Raw genomic sequence first — 19,875 nt, forward strand, 5'->3', positions numbered from 1 at the left:
TGTGAGAATCTGTCCAAAACTTCTTGTGATGTTATCAAGGAATTCCACCTTTCCCTCCTCCACGGTGTGAACAACCTGTCTAAAGACAGTAAATTTCAACAAAGGTCCATAGTGTGTGGGCCACAATGCAAATGGTGAAACATTATGCCCAAGGCTTTGCTCTCTTCTAGAATATTACTCATACTTACCCCCACAAGCTACCTTGGTGTCACGCAAGAATTTGTCACTAGCAATGTTCACTATAGACTCACCTTTATAGTATTTTTTATCGATTTAAATCACAAAATCCAGGCATACTTCAATCCCATCTTGTTGAACTTTATACATTTTAATATAAAAACCACCAAATCCTTCATATTTAGACACAAAGCTTGGAGGATTTTAGATAGTGTCCTTTTTACCACTGGCAGTATGGCTGGCAAAAAAAGCATTGTTCCCTACTAGGCTGGTTTTATCTTTTGACTTAGGAATTACTCTATGCAATGTTTGGGAAAAATCATTTTTCCAAACATACAAAATTTCCTTTCTTGAATTTTCCAAGAGGAAATCTTAAAAAATTAGGTTTATTTTTGGGGTTTTTACACTAATTTTCTCTATTTTGGGGTGGAATTTCTCCTTTTCCCCTTGCCTTCAACCAACAGTTTTGAAATAGAAAACGACACGATATTAAGCTGAGACACATTTTTCCCGAACACTGACTCTATGGCATTGTCAAGTAGATTATTTAACAACGGACCATTCTTAGAGTTCCGTGACCCGTCCATGTAGCAGGTCATAGGATCATTGTTGTACAATTGTACTAGCAAGCCTACACTATTCCCATGCATGGTACATAAATTGCTATGAATTCTCAAGGATTCAAACTTCAATCCAAAACCCATTCATCAAGGAAACATGCCCAACACATAGTACAAGTTGATATACAATAGTACCAAAGCAAATCAAGACTAAAGGTGCCTTTCCACAAAATTTTTAAATATTCTCGCAAACGTAAGTCAACTAATATTTGAATAGGTTCATACTTCTTTCATGAGAAACCCATGTTTTAATAGAATAATAGAGCTATCAAGCTTCTAATGATACCTAAATGAACATTGACAACATTCAATACTCTTCCAAATCAAGCGCTAAATATTTTACTTTTTGAGAAAAGTTTCTCTTTCTAGAAAAGACAATAATTAAATTTGGACAAGTCGAAGATTTTTTCAAAGTCTTCTTCACATTTTAAACCCATTTGGATAAAGAAGTTTATGAAGTTTTTGGGTAAGGCTTAAAGTTTCTTTGTGATTGTAGAATCTAGCATCAAGAAGCATTCACCATTTGTTATATGCTATGCTTGCATGGGCTAAAGGCGGGGAAGGTGAGATAGTAGGTTGTGGGATGACGAGTACATTGTGGGAGGACTTGCCATTGCTAGTCCTTAAGTTGCTAACCTCAAATTGGTAACTCTTATTAGACTTGGAGAGTTTCGTGTATGCTATGCTATTAAGTGTTACAACCTCCTATTTTCTGTTGATGGTAGAGAGTTGTGCCTATGGACTACGTGATGGGCGCTATTTTCTTCGGGGGATCAACCATGGGACACTTATTAAACCATGTAGGATAAAAGAGTCAATTTAGAGTCAAATAATCTGGCCCCCCAAGTTAAGAACGGATCCACCCTTGTTGGAAATAGGGTTTCACGAAACACACATAGCTTGGAGAAGACGAAAGAAGATCAAGGCACACTACAGAGAGTAGAATTACTTAGTGTGCAATGGAAAGATAAGTTAGTCCTAGAATGATGGACGTACATACAATGCACGTGGGAAAAAACCTCCTAGTGAGGGAAAAAATCCCCCGACGGTCCTCAGTATGTTCACACACATCACTACCACATGTATATGGTAACAGATCCCCCCTCGGAGTGATGTTGTGAACGAGAGCTAGCACATAGGGTATACAGAAGTGCCATGCCCTGAGGGCAGGATCAGTCTACAAAGGGGAGTAAGCCCAAAGCTTTGCGGAAAGCTTCGAACGTCTCACGAGACGATGCCTTTGTGAAAAGATATGCAAGGTTGTCATGTGTTGGCACATAAGGCAAGCTGATCTCTCCTGCTGAGAGTCTCTCTCTAACATAGTGGTAATGCACCTCAATGTGCTTTGTGTGAGCATGGAAATTTGGATTTCTCGCAACTGTCAATGCGCTCTGAATATATGTCAGTGTAGATGATGTTGGCAGTGTCCTGTCCAACACCCAAATCATCCATAAGGCATATGAGCCATAAGTTATGAAGATTGCCTTGTACTCAGCCTCACAACTGGAAGTGGCCAGAGTAGGTTTCTTCTTGCTCATAAGATATGCATGAACTGCCGAGCATGAAATAAAAACCACTCATGGACACTTGCGTGTGATAACGACCAGCGTGCCAATCTGAGTCTAAAAAAACATGTAAATCTGGTGGCAATGATCCCCCTTATGATAAAACAACCCAACATGTAAAGTGCCACTCAAGTAGCAAAAGATCCACTTGACAGTCTGCCAATGCTTAGACTCTGGGCTATGCATAACTTTGTTGACTTGTGATTCTGCAAATTGAATATTGGGCCTCGTGTTGCATACATAAAGAAGGCATCTAAAGAATGACATCGACAGGACCGCCAGCATCATGGAGACTCAATTTCAAACATATTTCCATGGGAGTGGCAATAGGTTTGCAATCCTCAAGTCCAAACTTACATAGCGATGTCTCTATGTAACTTGTTTGACACAAGGCAATACCACCATCACACTGCTCAAACTGTATGTCCAAGTAATGATGCAACAGCCCCAAATTTTTCATCTTGAAAGTAGCATTCAAATCAGCCTTAAATTCAACAATATGTGCCTCATTCGGACTAGTGATCGGCAAATCATCCACATATAGAACAACAATGAGAAGTGCATCACCCTCACGCTTTACATACAAAGTGCTTTCTGTACGAAAGCCTCATTTAACCAAATGAGTGTCAGCTTTCTCATACCAAGCACGAGGAGATTGCTTCAACCCATACAAAGCTTTCTTACATTTGCACACTTTATCCTCTTGTCCTTTCTTGACAAAACCGCGAGGCTGCGTTACATAAACTTCCTCAAATATGTCACCATTTAAGAAAGTAGTAACAATGTCTTATAGATGTACATCCCAACCAAAATAAGCTGTCAATGCACATAAAAAATGCACAGCAGTCATATTACAAGTGGGAGCAAAAGTCTCTTCATAATCTATGCCTTTTTGTTGTGCATTGCCTTTTGCAACAAGTCGAGGCTTATAACGATCAATTTCACCATCCCGCTTACACTTCAACTTGTAAACCCACTTCGTACCAATGGCCTTTTTGCCCGGAGGGAAATCACATAAAGTCCATGTGTCATTTTCTATAAGTGCATCAAATTTTGATTGCATAGCAGCCATCCAATTTTGATAATTTTGTGCTTCATCAAAAGATGAGGTTCCTCTACATCACATAAGCTAGACACAATCGAAGCATAACAATTTGATGCATAAGATGCATGGCTAGAACTTGGACGAGTACGACTAGAAAAACGTGTATCCAACTTACTGTCACGCAAAGTATGTACCAACCATTTGGGCATACCTCTAGCCTGCTCATTTTTCTCAGCCCTTTCCACATCAAGTACATCATGTATATTTGCATCAGTAATGGGTTGATCCGTAGCATTTTTTGAAACCCCCATAGGCTACATTTGCCTCACTTGAATTTACATTTGAACTTCCACCACTGAAAAGAGGCAAAAGCCTCTATCATAAATGTCATGTGAGCTTACATTAATGTCTTTAGTACATGACAACAAAGGATGAACAGAATCTTGCACAAACACAACGCCACGTGAAACCAAGATACGCTTCGTTTGTGGATGGTTTAACCTTTAACCTTTATAACCAACAAAAATCCATTTGAAAGCCTTATCATCCAATTTTCAGTGTTGCGTTTGTGGCACCAAAGCGTAAGCCAAGCAATCAAAAACACACATGTGATCAAAAGATGGCTTTCGATCATGCCATGCTTCATAAGGAGTCATAGACTGCAAAGCTTTCGTAGGACACATGTTAAGTGCATAAGTAGCACACATGATGGCTTCAAGCCAAAATGAATGTGTCTTGATCATACATCGTGCCATCACCGAAAGCGACGCTTTTTTCCTTTCAGCATTAACACCATTTTGTTGAGGTGTATACGACATTATGCATTGGTGTTTTATCCCAAAATGCATTAAATTCATGAGACATACACTTCCCCCTTGATCTGTACGAAGGGTGCCCATATGCATGCTTGGAGTAATCATCAATGAAAGTCACGAAGTACAGGATTGCCTAAGGACAGAGTTTGCATAGGCCCACAAACATCACTATGTACAAGCTGCAACTTGCATGTAGCCCTAATTGAACCATCCCTTGGAAACTTTGAATGCTACATCTTACTCAAAATACACCCTTCACAAACATGGTTCACAGGTGCCTCAAGAGGAAACAAAGAAGCAACCATATCATATTTTTGCAATCGCAACAAACCGGCAAAATTTAGATGCCCAAAACATGCATGCCAAAGTTTTTCATCTGAAACAGCCTTTGAATCCACAATTGCATTTGCAAAATTCTACCCACATTTGTCATACAAAGTGAGCTTATACAACCCACGACATAAAATGCTAGATGCAACAACTTCATCACCAAAATCAAGATCATGAACTGTACATGTGTCATCACAAATTTCACAACAAGACCAAATCTAGCAAGTGCATATATAGACAAAAGTTTTTTTTAAAATCCCAGGTACATATAGTGCATCAACAAGTGTGAAAAAACTGCCATTTGGAGCAATCAACACAATCTTTCTAATTCCCTTGACCGGATAAGAGGCATTGTTGGCACAAGTGACTACATTCCCATGAGGGACTTCCTTGAGAGTGGTAAACAAGTCACTGTGAGAAGTAATGTGCTTTGTAGCACCACTATCAAAGTGCCACACATGAGAATCTGCAACAACTGACATACATGCATCATGAACATAAGGATCATAAGTGCACTCTACACTAAAATCCCATTCTGCATCTACATGAGCATCGCAATCTCCTTTCATAGAAGATTCTACAATTGATGCACTTGTAGTGGAACCAACCTCTTTTGCCTTCAATTTTGAACACACTTTATCAAGTGATCGTTAGCTTTACAATAATGGAAACGCATATTTTTTTGGCCCTCTCACCAAAATTTCCAGACGGAGTTCTGCCAACAGAAGCATTAGGAACATGGATTTTCCACTTGCAGAAGACTGTTACCACTTTTTCTCTGAGCAGCAATAAAAGTTTGTTCAATTGCACGCCGTTTAGCCCTGCTTTTTCTTAAGTGACTCTTGAACCAACAATGTGCATAATGCATCAAACTTGGCAACTTTTGGATTTCCTTGGGTCATAAGTCTCCAAGTACTAGCAAAAGTCTGGTAAGAATTTTGCAAAGCATCAATAACAATCTGCACAAGGAAACTGTCAGAAATGACTTCGCGTGCAAAAAGAAGTTGCTCATTAATATTCTTTATACCAGCAAGAAAGTGTCCATTTCATCTTCCTCATCCTTAATCTTTGACTCCAGCTCTTTACGAAGCAATGCAATTTTAGTCTCATTGCGACTTGCATAAAGACCAACCAGAATATCACAAGTTTGTTTTGCAGATTTAGTTGAACGAGTGTGAGAAGTAAGAGTGCACTTCATGGATAACACAATCAATTCATGAACTTCTGCATCTCTAACATCCCAACAAGCTTGCTCAATTGTAGGAAAAAAAGGCTCTTGCAACAGCAACTCTGCCACCAAAACTTGCAACATCCTCAACAATGCCTGCATCCTGAGAACCAGGACATACATGAATGCCCTGCTAACCATTTCAAACGCCCTTTGACACAAGAACATGTTGCATCATGTAATCTGACATTGGGTAATTGTCCCCATCCAATCTATCCTTAGAGGTTAGCAGCAAACATCTTGAACACATCTGTGTTGTTGTCAGTTTTGGAGAATGTTTGTACCTGATGTGAAAACTCCCCGCAAAGAGGAGAAACGGAGTGGGACTAACATGTGCTGTATTGCACAACCCGAAGAAGATAATAAGGGACCTATTTTGCAAAAAAACGGCACTAACAAAAATTTTGCAAAAAAGGAAAAAATTGCTTGTGCAGCACTGCCTATAGTGGAAACGGGGGCTGATATAAGCCCGAATGGAAAATCTACAAGTTTCCCCAAAATATTTGTCGACTTGCTGACGTTCACCAAATCTCACCCAGATCTACCAGAGTGAGTAGGTGTGTGCTGGCAATGCTGGCGACTATGCTCGGGAGGATGCAACCTGCTCTGATACCAATTGTTGGATATAGGGTTGCAAAAAACACACACAACTTGGAGAAGATGAAGGAAGCTCAAGGCACACAAGAGAGAGTACTATTACTTACTGTGCAATGGAAAGATAAGTTAGCCCTAGAATGATGGACGTATATACAATGCACGAGGGAAAAACCTCCTAGTGAGTGAAAAAATGCCTCGACGGTCCTAACGTGTTCACACATCACTATCACATATTAGAGACAAAAAAATTGGCATATTCTTTAAAATTTTCTTATGTATCTTGTTGTGATTTGCTAAAAATTGTTCCATTATTAGGTCTTGTTTCTAATGCTTCAAAATACCTAAAAATTGAATTTTCCCAAATAGAGCATTGGAAAAAAATCTAAAAAATATCAATGTTGGTATCATCTGATTCTCTTTTTCATGAGGATTTGGTGCAATATCTAATTATTCAAAATGATTAGATTTTGTAAAATCCCCCATTAAAATTTTTTGGAGGTCATTTGGAGGGCCTTTTATTAAAAAGAATTGGTGTTCTCTCTCTAGAAAGTAGGTGTGATACAACAAAAGGTGTCCTTAGTACAACTGTTCAAAAAGTTTACTTCCAAGTAGATTCCTTCCTTAGGGTCATAACGGCCATGATGATTGAGGGAATGTCTCTTTTTAGTTACATTTAATACGCCTCATCATCTTGGAGACAGTTTCATCCACTCGGCTTTCTTCTCTTTGCAACGTTTCTTGCATTGATCTTTAATGGCTTTCTTGTCTTCCTTGCACTATGTTCTAATGGCCTTCTCCTCCACTCCCACAAACCTCCTTGCCAAACATCTTAAATATCATCTACACATTGACTTGGATCCTCAATATGAGCCATTATGTAAGCCAAGAAAAACCAACGGACAAGTGGTAGTTGCAGAGAAAGAGAGACTCGGAGCAGAGGGAGAAAAACATGTAGACATTTGGATGGTTAGCTCTATCTTTTTAATCCTAAAACTAATGCCTCTCTCTTGCATAATTTACAAAGCCTACTAGTCTACTGGCCTTTATTGGTTATGGAGAAAATGGCTTGCTTGACTATTGCAAAGCTCTAAATGGCCAAGCCGAAAATCACATATGCATGCTTCATGCTCAAGCAAAAGAGATTCTATGACTCTCTCATTTGCATAGTAATGACCAAAAAACCATATTGCAGCACACACAGTAATAATAGGTCCTACAAGAAAAGGTACAGAACTTACGAAAGAAAGGCACGAGGTTAGGTGCTCGTGTGAAAAAGAAGAAACTGCAAAATCTTGAAACCTTGAAGGCTGGATCTGATGGTCTTAAAAAAGAATCCAAGCACCGAGGTGAGGAGTTCAATCTTTATTCAATATTTCAACTAGACCAATTGGTTTCTTTGACTTATGTATTGATTTCTTTGTAGACATGCTGTCTACCCGGACAAAGAAAACATTGATTCCACAGCCAATGTAGGAAATCATTTGAAGCCCTTGATAAGCAATAGTCTTGCAAAATATATAATCCATGACAAAAAGTTTAAGGTTTTGCAGTGGGATTTCATAGACCATTTTATTTCAAAGAATGCAGTGCTTGCCACAGAGATATAGGGCACACTTGACTCACTTGGCATGAGCAAGGGAGGGTATTCATCTATTCACAATCTCCTCCATATTTGTGAAGAAGGGAATAAAGTCTAAGCTACTACCAATAGTAGCAAGTTTCTAGAAAGAGAAGATCTTAGCTCAAAAACACACACAACAACTTCCTTTGATAGCCCTTTCATATCCAAGGTACTTACAAAGGCCAAGGAAAAGGTACAACTTATGATGAGTACAACAATATCTTCACGGATCTTACTTTGTTGCAAACTAAAATGATATCCCTTTCATATTCAAGGTACTTAAAGACCAAAGCCTTCCACAAGGTAGTACTTGAAAAGATCTTTCAAGCCATGCTCTCAAAACTTTGGCTAAGATTTGACCAGGTGGTCACATCTTAAGCTTTTGGTAAAAGTGGGAATTGGGAAATTCTCAAATTCACTAATATGGTGTTCCACTTACTTTAGGACATTTGGGTACATGTATCACATATGCTTGAGAGAGAGAGAGAGAGAGAGAGAGAGAGAGAGAGAGAGAGAGAGAGAGAGAGAGAGAGAGAGAGAGAGAGAGAGAGAGAGAGAGAGAGAGAGAGAGAGAGAGAACAATTAGATATAGCCTTTTGATCTATGAGAGGAGCAAGGGAGGGAGTTGAGTGCTTCATCATAGCACTACAGGTAGTGTTTACCATCCCAAACCCACAAAGAGAAACAAAAAGGCAGAAAGAGAGGAAAAAAAAGAGAGAGTACCATCAGAATGCCGAAGCAGTGAAGCTATCGCATGCAAAAAGCCTTGCAATTGTCTTTGTTTTCAACCGAGGCAAGACATCATGTACTGTCATGCATTAACGCAATGTTATCTCTTCAGTTTTACTTTGTTTCTGTAGTTTCCTTATCTGAACACACGTACAAACCATTTTATCGAACGTACAAACCATTTCACCTTCGAACGATGCACGGGTAATACTATTTCATTGTAAAAGTTCCCTCGCGCACCGTTGTGCAATCTTAGGTATATGTTTTGTTGTGTGTGTGTGTGTGTGTGTGTGTGTGTGTGTGTGTGTGTGAGAGAGAGAGAGAGAGAGAGAGAGAGAGAGAGAGAGAGAGAGAGAGAGAGAGAGAGAGAGAGAGAGAGAGAGAGAGAGAGATTATTGTCCATGGAGGTCAGATATGACCTATGGGACCGAAAAACAAAATATTACAAAGGGTTTTGTCTACGGAGAGGGGTTGTTAAATACATCTCAGTTAAGGACTAAGGGTCCACAGAAGGGCAAAAAGGATGAAACCTAAGGAGGAGGGAGCGGTGAGGGGGTAGCCAGTTTTGGAGTTTAAAACTCCTGGACAATGGCTTTACCTCCTCAGTAAACTACCCATTTTCCTGCAGTGCGCACTTTTTGGAGTTCTACCTTCTTCTGCTTGAGTTGGGAGGGTGTAAGATCTTCTGCAAACCAAACAGTGGTGCCTTTGAGAAGCCTCGATTTCTCAAGGAATTTGATTCGATCTACTTTGGTCTTGAAAGTGAGGACCACATGGTTGGTGCTATGTTCATGTGCAAGGGTTGTGATTGTTGCTTGATTCCAATGTACTCCTGTAGGGACTATTGCCTGAATTCGGGCAAGGGACTCATTAAACTTGAGGTCCCCCTCCCCTTTTCAATCACTTGGGAGCCCACCAATGCGGACAATGAGAGCTATATCTTCTTACCATTTTTGTTTGCGTAGTGTGGATGCCACCTTGTCTTCAATCTTGCGATAGACCTCCTCATGTACTTGACTCTTGAACTCCTTTGTGAGCATGGTCACTACTTCCCCTTTTGCTTCGGTGAGAATGGCTTCCATCGGCTATGTTTCTTTGTTGCCTTCCTCCATTGTGGTGAGACGAGCTTTGATCGCAATGAGTCTCTCTTTAAAATCTCTATTTTCCTTGCGAAGTTTCTTGAGTTCATTCTATAGGTAGGCAATACCGTCAAACTTTGGGGCTACCGCCACAACCCAGGCAAAAGTCTTGCCTCAAGAAGAGGCTCGAGTGGCTGCAGCCATGAACGCCGGCTATGACAGAGCCATTTAGTTTAAGTGACTTAAGTAAAATTAAAAATAAAAGCTATTGCTCTGTGTCACGGGGTGTCGAGCAGAGGAGAGGACTGCAGGCAGTGGCGAGCTCATCGAGCAAAGGACTGTAGGTAGCAGCGGACACAACAGAGAAGAATGAACAGTAGCTTGTGTGCAAATTGGTGCTGCAAACTATGCGTGTGCATTTCAATCCGTCGGCTCTGTCTACTGCGTGCATAGAGCATATCAAGAGATTGACTTAGGGGTTGGGGGGGTGGCTCTGCATCTTACCTCCTCCTGAGGGCACCACCCTTGCGCCCATAGTGGAGCAAGGAGGGTTCACACTAGCACGACAGAAGAGGCTAGGGCGAGAGAGAGAGAGAGAGAGAGAGAGAGAGAGAGAGAGAGAGAGAGAGAGAGAGAGAGAGAGAGAGAGAGAGAGAGAGAGAGAGAGAGAGAGAGAGAGAGAGAGAGAGAGATAATGGCAAGAACCAAGGCAAATGCTATAGGAAGGTTGGCAAAGGTCCAGGTTTAGTTGCTAATGCAGGGGGCAAGTCGTCTAGCAAGAAGAAGAGACTTGAAAAGCCATTAAAGATTTTGAAGGCTCCAAGGATGACAAAGATACAAAGAAGCTTAAATTTGTTTAAGGAGATTAGGAGAGCTCAGAAATGCATCGAGCTTTGTGTACCAAAGCTTCCCTTCTAGATGCTCAGGTCAATCTGTGAAAAGGCATGCTTTTGCACAATGAGATGGAAGGCCATTGCACTTTTGGCACTTCAAGAGGCACCAAAGGATTTTCTTCTTGAATACTTTAATGATATAACTATTGCTGAAGCACATGCACTCATGTTGACCATTATGGACAAGGATAATGAAATACTAAAGAGAATAAGGTGGAGGTATGATAAATTGCTTGTTCCCAATAAATTTACAGACAAGAAAATGATGGGCATTTTGCTCATACCTCCATCAGGGCCACGTCAGATGTGAAAATTATGGAGATCACCCATTATGTCAAAACAGAAGCTAGAGATGAGCAGGAAATTTGACGTGCACAGGAGAGCAAGAAACTAAGAGAGAAAGAAAAAGACAAAGTTGGTGTGGAAGAAGAGATAAAAAGCTACGACAGAGTAACGTATGAGATCGATGTGAGTAACAATGAAATTTTATCATCAATGAAATATAGAATGCCTACAGATATACCACTAGCAGATAGTTCAAGGAGACTAGAAATTGATTCAGTGGATATTAATATATTGCAAGATCAAGAGGCACAAATAACAGATTCAATTGTGTATATATGCCTCAAGTAAGTCCCATTCACTAGATTTAGCATACTTAGCTTCATGCTTTAGAATAGAGAACAACTTCCATTAATTGCTTGGTAGTTTGATCCAGAGCCAACAACGTCAATGCAAAATATATATCTTGGATCCACAAATGTCTGCCTTTCTCAGAATGAAGAATACCCCTCAGGGCACATAAGAGAGGTGGTTTTCCCACTACCCTATGCTCCAAGTCACAACAATAATTTTTCCATATGAGAGCAACAACCATTGGAGCCTCATATGCATTGAGCTTGACAAGGCAGTCACTCTCGACTCTCAACTCAATTTGAGGAATCCATTCAAAATTAAGACGATGAGTATTAAGATTTTGAAATTTGTTTTATGTGGAATAAGGTCTGCATGCAGTGATTGTTGTGATTGAATTTAACAAAGTCGTCTATTTGCAGCCACATAAAAAGACTATTACATGCATGTTACAAACTGTACAAGGCGATCGTAAAAGAAGTCACGGTGCCAAACCAAACAAATGGAAACTCATGTGGATGCAGATGTCTACTACATGCTGAGTACATAATGTAGAGCTTCTTTGCACTAGAGCCATTCATGTCAAAAGTAGCCATTTTGCAAAGCTTTACAACAACATGGTGATTGTATAGCAATAAGAATTGATCTCAATTCCTTTTTTGCAAAGTGCATTGGAGAAGTACACCATATAGTATTTTCATTGATATCATACCACTCTTATCCAACATCTGCTTTCTATTTCAAATCCTATAAGTTTGGATGTAGAATGTAATAGAAATGGCCTATGAACTTTGAAAATAGCGGATTTAGGAGAATTAGAGTGAACATTTTTGTGAAACTACTTTGAGAACGTAGAGGGTGAAGTTAATTAGTGATAGCAACATAGCCATAGTACTTAATTAACTTGGCATGAACAATATTTTTTCAAGAGAGAGAGTTTAGAGAACTTGACAACAGTTGAGGATCGGATTTATGTGGAGCCAGTCCCCCCTCCAATAAGTTTTTGTATTATAGATTCTCCCATAAAGAGAAACTTGGTACAATACAATCTTTGTGTTCCTTGTGACCTAGGTGATGCAATGAATATGGAAAGATTCATACATCACGAGCATAACATAGACTTTGTAAAAATCATTAACTATCCTCAGCCTCAGTCCCAAGGCATCAAACACCTTCAAAGGTGGAAAGAGCTAGCGGGAAATGAGGGTAGGGAAGAGGAAGGAGAGACATTCGTAGGAGAAAAAAATAGTTCCTCACTTATCATCACTCTTCTTGCTTAGCATACATAACAACATAGTAATGAAGATAGAGAAGATGGCAAGATTAAGCATTGAAGCATGGCTCTTGGTTGGATTTGCATTTCATAGCCAAGAGTGTTGGTGTAGGCTCTCAACTTCTCTACTAGCTTGGAGAAGGAGATGAAGCTCTTGCACTTTGCAACTTACACAATGAGTGTGTGTGTGTGTGTGGGGGGGGGGGGGGGGGGGGGGGGAGAGAGTATACCCCCCCAAGCTAGCCCCCTCCTTGCTTTGGTTGACCCCCTCTTCTAGCTCAAGATGAAAGCTCATTGGACCCATGCAAGCCTGGCCAATCAGATGCAGAGTGCATATCAAGCAAGCATGCTAGCCTTGCGATAAGTGTCCCCCTTTCCCCTTTGAGAGAGAGGACTTGATAAATGCATAAACAATTAATTTAAATTAACTAAATTATTATTGGATGCCTTGGGAGGCCAACCTCGTGGGGTTCACCATTCAATACCCCCTATATAACGTGTGTCCACAGGGTATTAAAAACCCCTCTCGAATAAAATGACCCTTATTTTAGGATTTTATTTTAAAATTGAATATAAAAACCCCTTATTTTAACGTATCTCTGTTAAATTGCCTAAAATTTTTACATTTTAAAACCCTTCCTTTTGAACTGACATTATACATTAACATGATTACATAGTGCACCCCCAACCAATAGGCTTTAGGCACAACATGAAGGAAACATGAAGAGGAGCTTGACAAATGTCCTAGCTGCTTTCTTTTTACCAAGGTTGCCTTATGTGAGGGTGTCTGTGTTCTCTCTCATGCCCCTACTTGTAGGGCTTGCCCCCTCCTTGTAGGGATCCTTGTTGACTTTTGTGACACCTACTTGTGAGTGTGTGTGTGTTCTCTCTCATGCCCCTACTTGTAGGGCTTGCCCCCTCCTTGTAGGGATCCTTGTTGACTTTTGTGACACCTTAAGCCCCTCAACCTTGGGCCCGGTTCCCACCACAAGATTGGTCCTTAAGGCCCTCAAGCTTGGGCCGGGTTCCCACCTCAAGTACAACCCTAGCATCTCAAGCATGGCAAGCACCTCAAGCATCTCAATAATCAAGCACCTCAAGCATCTCAATCATCAAGCATGACAAGCACCTCAAGCTTGGGCTGGGTTCTCACCTCAAGCACAACCCTAGCTTGCCTAGGGTCAATTGCCTAGGGTCAAAGGACTTTTAACACTAACCATTAGAGGTCTTTAATGAAACTAACCCTAAGGTATTTAAGCTCATTTAGCTAACCTTTCTCTTTGATAGATCATCTCTCATTTGGACCCCTTTACCATTGGCCCCATGTTGAGATAGACCCGTAAGCACATATCTATATTCTAACCCTTGTTTCCATCTATTCTCCCACATTAAATGATCAGTTTAACATGAGAAAATCATTTGGGTTGGCTAGATATTAGACTTTATGACATTACCTCTCTCTTGAAATCATAGACGTCCTCGACTATAAGGTAGAAGAGATAAAGCCTTAGTCATTAGTCAATGTTTCTTAGCGGGTAGAGGATCCCTTTTTACCCTACGACATGATTCCAAGATGGATGAATAATCCATTTGGTGCTTGGGAGACGTAGCTGCCGCAAGCATGTCTGCTCTTTATCCATTTCATTCTCCCAAGTAGAGTGACAAATTCTACTTGGTATTTGAGAGACGTCATCATCACAAACATGATTCTAAGCATGAATACTACTTAAATTTGTGCACAATAAAAAGAGAATTAGTCTTATAAGAAAAAAATTGGTCATTTAGAAGAAATTTGTACATTTGCTTACTCTAATGTAGCATTGTAAGCAGTGACAAGGTTCATACTATCCTTAAGCTGTATTCCTTGCATCCAAATAGCATCTTCAAAAGGATAAAGTTTGAACTCAATAAGATACTGTCGGATAATCTTACCATGTCCTAATACCTTGTCTTCATGCCGAAGGATAGCTTTGGGTTATAGCACCTCTCCTTGGTCTTTGATTTTGGGAGGGTCTTCAATGATTGGTTCACTTGGTGGCTCTTCTTTGTAGGGCTTAAGTAGGCTCACATGAAAATCATTGTGTAAGAGCCAATGGTTGGGCAGCTTGAGTTGATAATCCATCTCAATGATTGGCTTTAAATTTTGAAAAGGACCATAATATCTTTTTGATAAATTAGAATAATACTCATGATGGCCCGTAGGATTATTGCCCATCGTTTGACTCAATCAAGCCTTGGGAAATTTAAGTAAGACACAATCATTTCCGTTAAACGTTAAGGCCCTTCTGTGCTTGTTAGCAGTAGCTTTTTGCGTTTGTTGAGAGATGGATATAGCCTCCTTAATCTTTTGGAACCTGGCCTCTACCTTCCTCCTCCTCCCCAATCTCTCCCTCGCCCCCTCCCTCCCTTCTCTCCTCCCATCTTCCTCCCTCTCCTCCCCCTCCCCCTCTATCTTTTATCCTTTGTTTCCTCACACAACAGCTGCCATGGTGCTTATGGACATCAAAAATCATTTGCTTCCACCACCACGTACTCCGTACACCAAAAGCATGCATATTCGCTTACCCACGGCGTTTGCACCAAAGGCCCCATATCGAACGTCATCACAAGAACGTCGCACCACCGGTGAGACAAATGTTGACATTTGGGTGGACGACCATTTGTACCCTTACGATCCTATAAGCCGCTTCCATCCATCCTTTAATAGCCTTTCGATATTTATTCAATATCTTGGGAGGGGAGAAGCAGGCTTGTTAGGCTATTGCAAGCGGTTGTGTATGGGTGCAGGTGCTTCTTTGCATATGTGGATGCACGAATGTCAAGCTCTTCAGTTCAAGACGACGGCATTACAAGATAGTATCGCCTCTTTGGAGAGGGAGGTTCAAACCCTTCAACACAAATGTAGGAAAAGGATTCCCACATTATGAAGCTTGCCAACACCATCACATATTTGAAAGAAACACCCCTTGGTGCAAGGAACGCAAATGCACGTATTCATCCATTGAAACCCTTGCATATTGGGATGGAGCACGCAAACGACGAGTGACAGCCACAAGGTGATTTGGTCTTTACTTGAATGATAATTCTTACTTCACATTATTTTCTAACATTTATCTTTTTGGTTGCTAGAAACTTCATCCAAGAGACATGCGGTGGAACAAGCCAAGATGATGGAACCTTCTCACTAGTTGTCTCAATACCCATGATGTGATTTCTATCTTACAATCACCTGGAGGTAAGCACATTAAGGATGTAGTCACCAAGGACCTTATGTGCAAATTGAGAGATGTGGTTAGTGAAGATGACGTGCAACAAGCTTGTGACGAGGTAGGGATTAGCACCAAAGCCTATCATGCTATTTCTCGACTCCTAAAGGATGCCCTCAAAGAGCGTGGCATTGTGGTAAACCTATTTTCCATTCCGCAAAAGGTCAACCTTACAAAGAAGTGCACGAACAAAGATGTGTTCTCCCACATTGGGGCATACCTGTTACCATATACATGTGGTAGTGATGTGTGTGAACACACTAGGACCGCGCATTTTTTCCCTCTATAGGAGGTTTTCTCCGCCGTGCATTGTATATAAGCCCATCACTCTAGGGCTATCTATCTTTCCATTGCACACTAAGTAACATACTCTAGGGCTATCTATCTTTCCATTGCACACTAAGTAACACACTCTCAGTTGTGTGCCTTGAGCTTCCTTCATCTTCTCCAAGCTGTGTGTATTTTCTTGTAACCCTAATTCCAACAATTGGTGTCAGAGTAGGTTGCATCCTCCCTTGCTTAGTTGCCAGTAGCTCCAGGACACACCTGCTCACTTTCTTCGATTTCAGTGAGCTTTGGTTAGCGTTCGCAGGTCGTCAAAATTTTTGGGAAAGGTCGTAGAGCTTAGTCTACTCAAGGTGGTCAAAATTTTTAGGAAAGGTCGTAGAGATTAGTCTACTCAGATTTTTGATTTGGGCTCATTTCGGCTTCCATTTCCACTACAGGCAGTATTGCACAGGCTATTTTGTCATTTTGTACAAATTTTTTGTCAGTGCCGTTTTCTTCATAACAGGTGCCTAAGAGTCTTCTACGGTTTCTGCTATATAGCACGTGTTGTTCTTTCTTTGTTTCTCCTCTTTTCGTGCAGTTTTCACATCAGGTGCAACATTTACCATGGCTGACAACAACACATATGTGTTCAAGATGTTTGCTGTTGAGGACAAATTGGATGGGGACAATTACCCTATGTGGGCTTACATGATGCAACATGTTCTTGTGTCAAAGGGCATCTGGAATGTTATGTAGGGCATTGATGTACATCCTGGTTCTGAGGATGTAGGCGATGTTGAGGATGTTGCAGGTCTTGCTGAAAGGATTGCTACTATTAGAGTTGTTTTGCCTACAACAGAACAAGCTCTTTGGGATGTAAAGGATGCGTAGGCTCATGCGTTGACTGCGTGTTTGTGAAGCGCACCATTACTCCTCACATTTGTTCAATGAAATCTACAAAACAGGCTTGGGATATTCTAGCCTGTCTTTATGCAAGCCGTAATGAGGCTAAAATTGCTGTGCTGCATAAAGATCTGGAATCAAAGATTATGCATGAGAAAGATGATATGGACACTTTCCTTTTCGGTGTCAAGGATATTAATGACCAACGTATTTCTGCAGGTGAAGTCATTTCAGACAGTTCCCTTGTGCAGACTATTCTTGATGCCTTACCAGATTCTTACGAGACTTTTGCTAGTACTTAGAGACTTATGACCCAAGGAAATCCTGAAGTTGTCACAAGTTTGATGCATTATGCACATTGATGTTGCAAGAGTCACTTTCCAGAAAAAACAAGACTAGCCAGCGTGCAATTGAACAGGCTTTTGCTTCTCAAATAAAGGGTGGTAATAACAATACAACCACTTCTTATGGTTCTGCTGCGAGTGGCAAAACTTTTGTTCCTAATGCTTCTGTTGACAGCAATTCGTTTGGAAATTTTGGTGATAAGGGCAAAAAGAAGATGCGTTGCCATTATTGTAAAGCTAATGATCACTTGATCAAGTATTGTCCTAAGCTGAAGGCCAAAGAGGCTAAGAAGAAAAAGGGTGGTTCCACTGCAAATGCTGGTTCCACTACAAATGTAGCCATTGTTGAGTCTTCTATGAAAGGAGACTGTGATGCTGACGTTGATGCAGATTGGGCTTTTAGTGTCGAGTGCACTTACAATCCTGTTGTCCATGATGCATACATGTGGGTTGCTACAGTTTCACATGTGTGGTATTTGGATACTGGTGCTACAAAGCACATTACCTCACATCATGAATTGTTCACCTCTCTTGAGTCTGTCCCTCATGGGAATTCAGTCACTTGTGCCAACAATGCCTGTTATCCGATTCAAAGAGTTGGAGAGATTGTGTTTACTACTGCAGATGAAAGTTCCTTCACACTTATTGATGCACTTTATGTACATGGGATCAAGAAGAATCTTTTGTCTATATCTGCACTTGCTAGACTTGGACTTGTAGTCCAATTTGTGGATGATAGATGTACAATTCATGATCTCAATTTTGGTGATGAAATTGTTGCATCTGGCCTTTTGTGCCATGGGTTGTATAAGCTCACTTTGTATGACAAGTGTGGACAAAATTTTGAAACTGTAGCTGCAGATTCAAGGGTTGTTTCAGATGCAAAATTGTGGCATGCACGTTTTGGGTATCTCAATTTTGCCAGTTTGCTGCGTTTGCAGAATCTGATATGATTGCTTCTTTGCCGCCTCTTGAAGCACCTGTCAAACATGTTTGTGAAGACTGTATTTTGGGTGAAATACAACGTTCTAAGTTTCCAAAGGATGGTTCAGTTAGGGCCACATGCATGTTGCAGCTTGTGCAAACTCCGTCATTGAGAAATTACCTATACTTTGTGACTTTCATTGATGGTTACTCCAGGCATGCATGGGTATTTCCGCTTAAAGCGAAGTCCGAAGTTTTTATGTGCTTCAAACAATTTCTGGCTATGGCTGAAAATGTCTCAAAATGTACAATGGGCACCCTCCATTCCGATTGAGGGGGGAAGTATATGTCTCATGAATTTAATGCATTTATTGGCTAGTCGTGGGATAAAACACCAATGTACAGTGCCCTATACACCTCATCAAAATTGTGTTGCTGAGAGGAAAAACAGGTCACCTACGAAAATGGCACGATATATGGTCAAAAGTCAAGCTTTGCCGCATTCTTTTTGGCTTGAGGCCATCATGTGTGCCACTTATGTACTTAACACGTGTCCCGAAAGCTTTGCAGTCTATTACTCCATATGAAGCATGGCATAATAGAAAGACTTCTATTGAGCACATGCGTGTTTTTGGCTGTTTGGCATATGCTTTGGTGCCACAAACACAATGCAAAAAATTGGATGATAAGGCTGTCAAATGTATTTTTGTTGGTTATAGTGATGAAAGCAAAGGTTACAGGTTGTATCATCCGCAAACAAAGCATATTTTGGTTTCATGGGATGTAGTGTTTGTGGAAGATTCTGTTCAGCCCTTGCTATCATGTACTAGAGACAGTAATGTAAGCTGATATGACACTTTGTTGCCTCTTTTCAGTGGTGGAAGTTCAAATGTAAATTCCAATAAGGCAAATGTACAGTCTATGAGGGTTTCTAAAAATGTTACAGATCAGCCTATTACTGATGCAGATGTACATGATGTACTTGATCAAGAAAGGGCTGAAAATGAGCAGGCTAGAGGTATGCCAAAATGGCTGGTGCATACATTGCGTGACAGTAAATTTGATGCTCCTTTGTCTAGTTGCACTCGTTCAGGCTTTGGCCATGCATGTTATGCATCAGATTGTTATGCTTTGGTTGTGTTCAACTTACATGATGTTGAGGAACCTTTGTCTTTTGATGAAGCATGCAATTCAAAAAATTGGATGGCTGCCATGCAATCAAAATATGCCGCACTTATAGAAAATGACACATGGACTTTATGTGATTTGGCTTCTGGCAAATAGGCCATTGGTACGAAGTGGGTTTACAAGTTGAAACGCAAGCCGGATGGTGAGATCGATCGCTATAAGTCTTGATTTGTTGAAAAGGGTTATGCACAGCAAAAAGGCATAGAGTATGAAGAGACTTTTGCTCCCACTTGTCGTATGACTACTGTGCGTTTTCTATGTGCATTGGCAGCTCATTTTGGTTGGGATGTACATCAATCAGACATTGATACTGCTTTCTTGAATGGTGACACATTTGAGGAATTTTATGTAATGCAACCTCGCGGTTTTGTGAAG

This window comes from Adiantum capillus-veneris, chromosome 3 (assembly GCF_014529385.1).
Source record: "Adiantum capillus-veneris isolate H3 chromosome 3, ASM1452938v2, whole genome shotgun sequence".
In the NCBI taxonomy this organism is placed as follows: Eukaryota; Viridiplantae; Streptophyta; class Polypodiopsida; order Polypodiales; family Pteridaceae; genus Adiantum; species Adiantum capillus-veneris.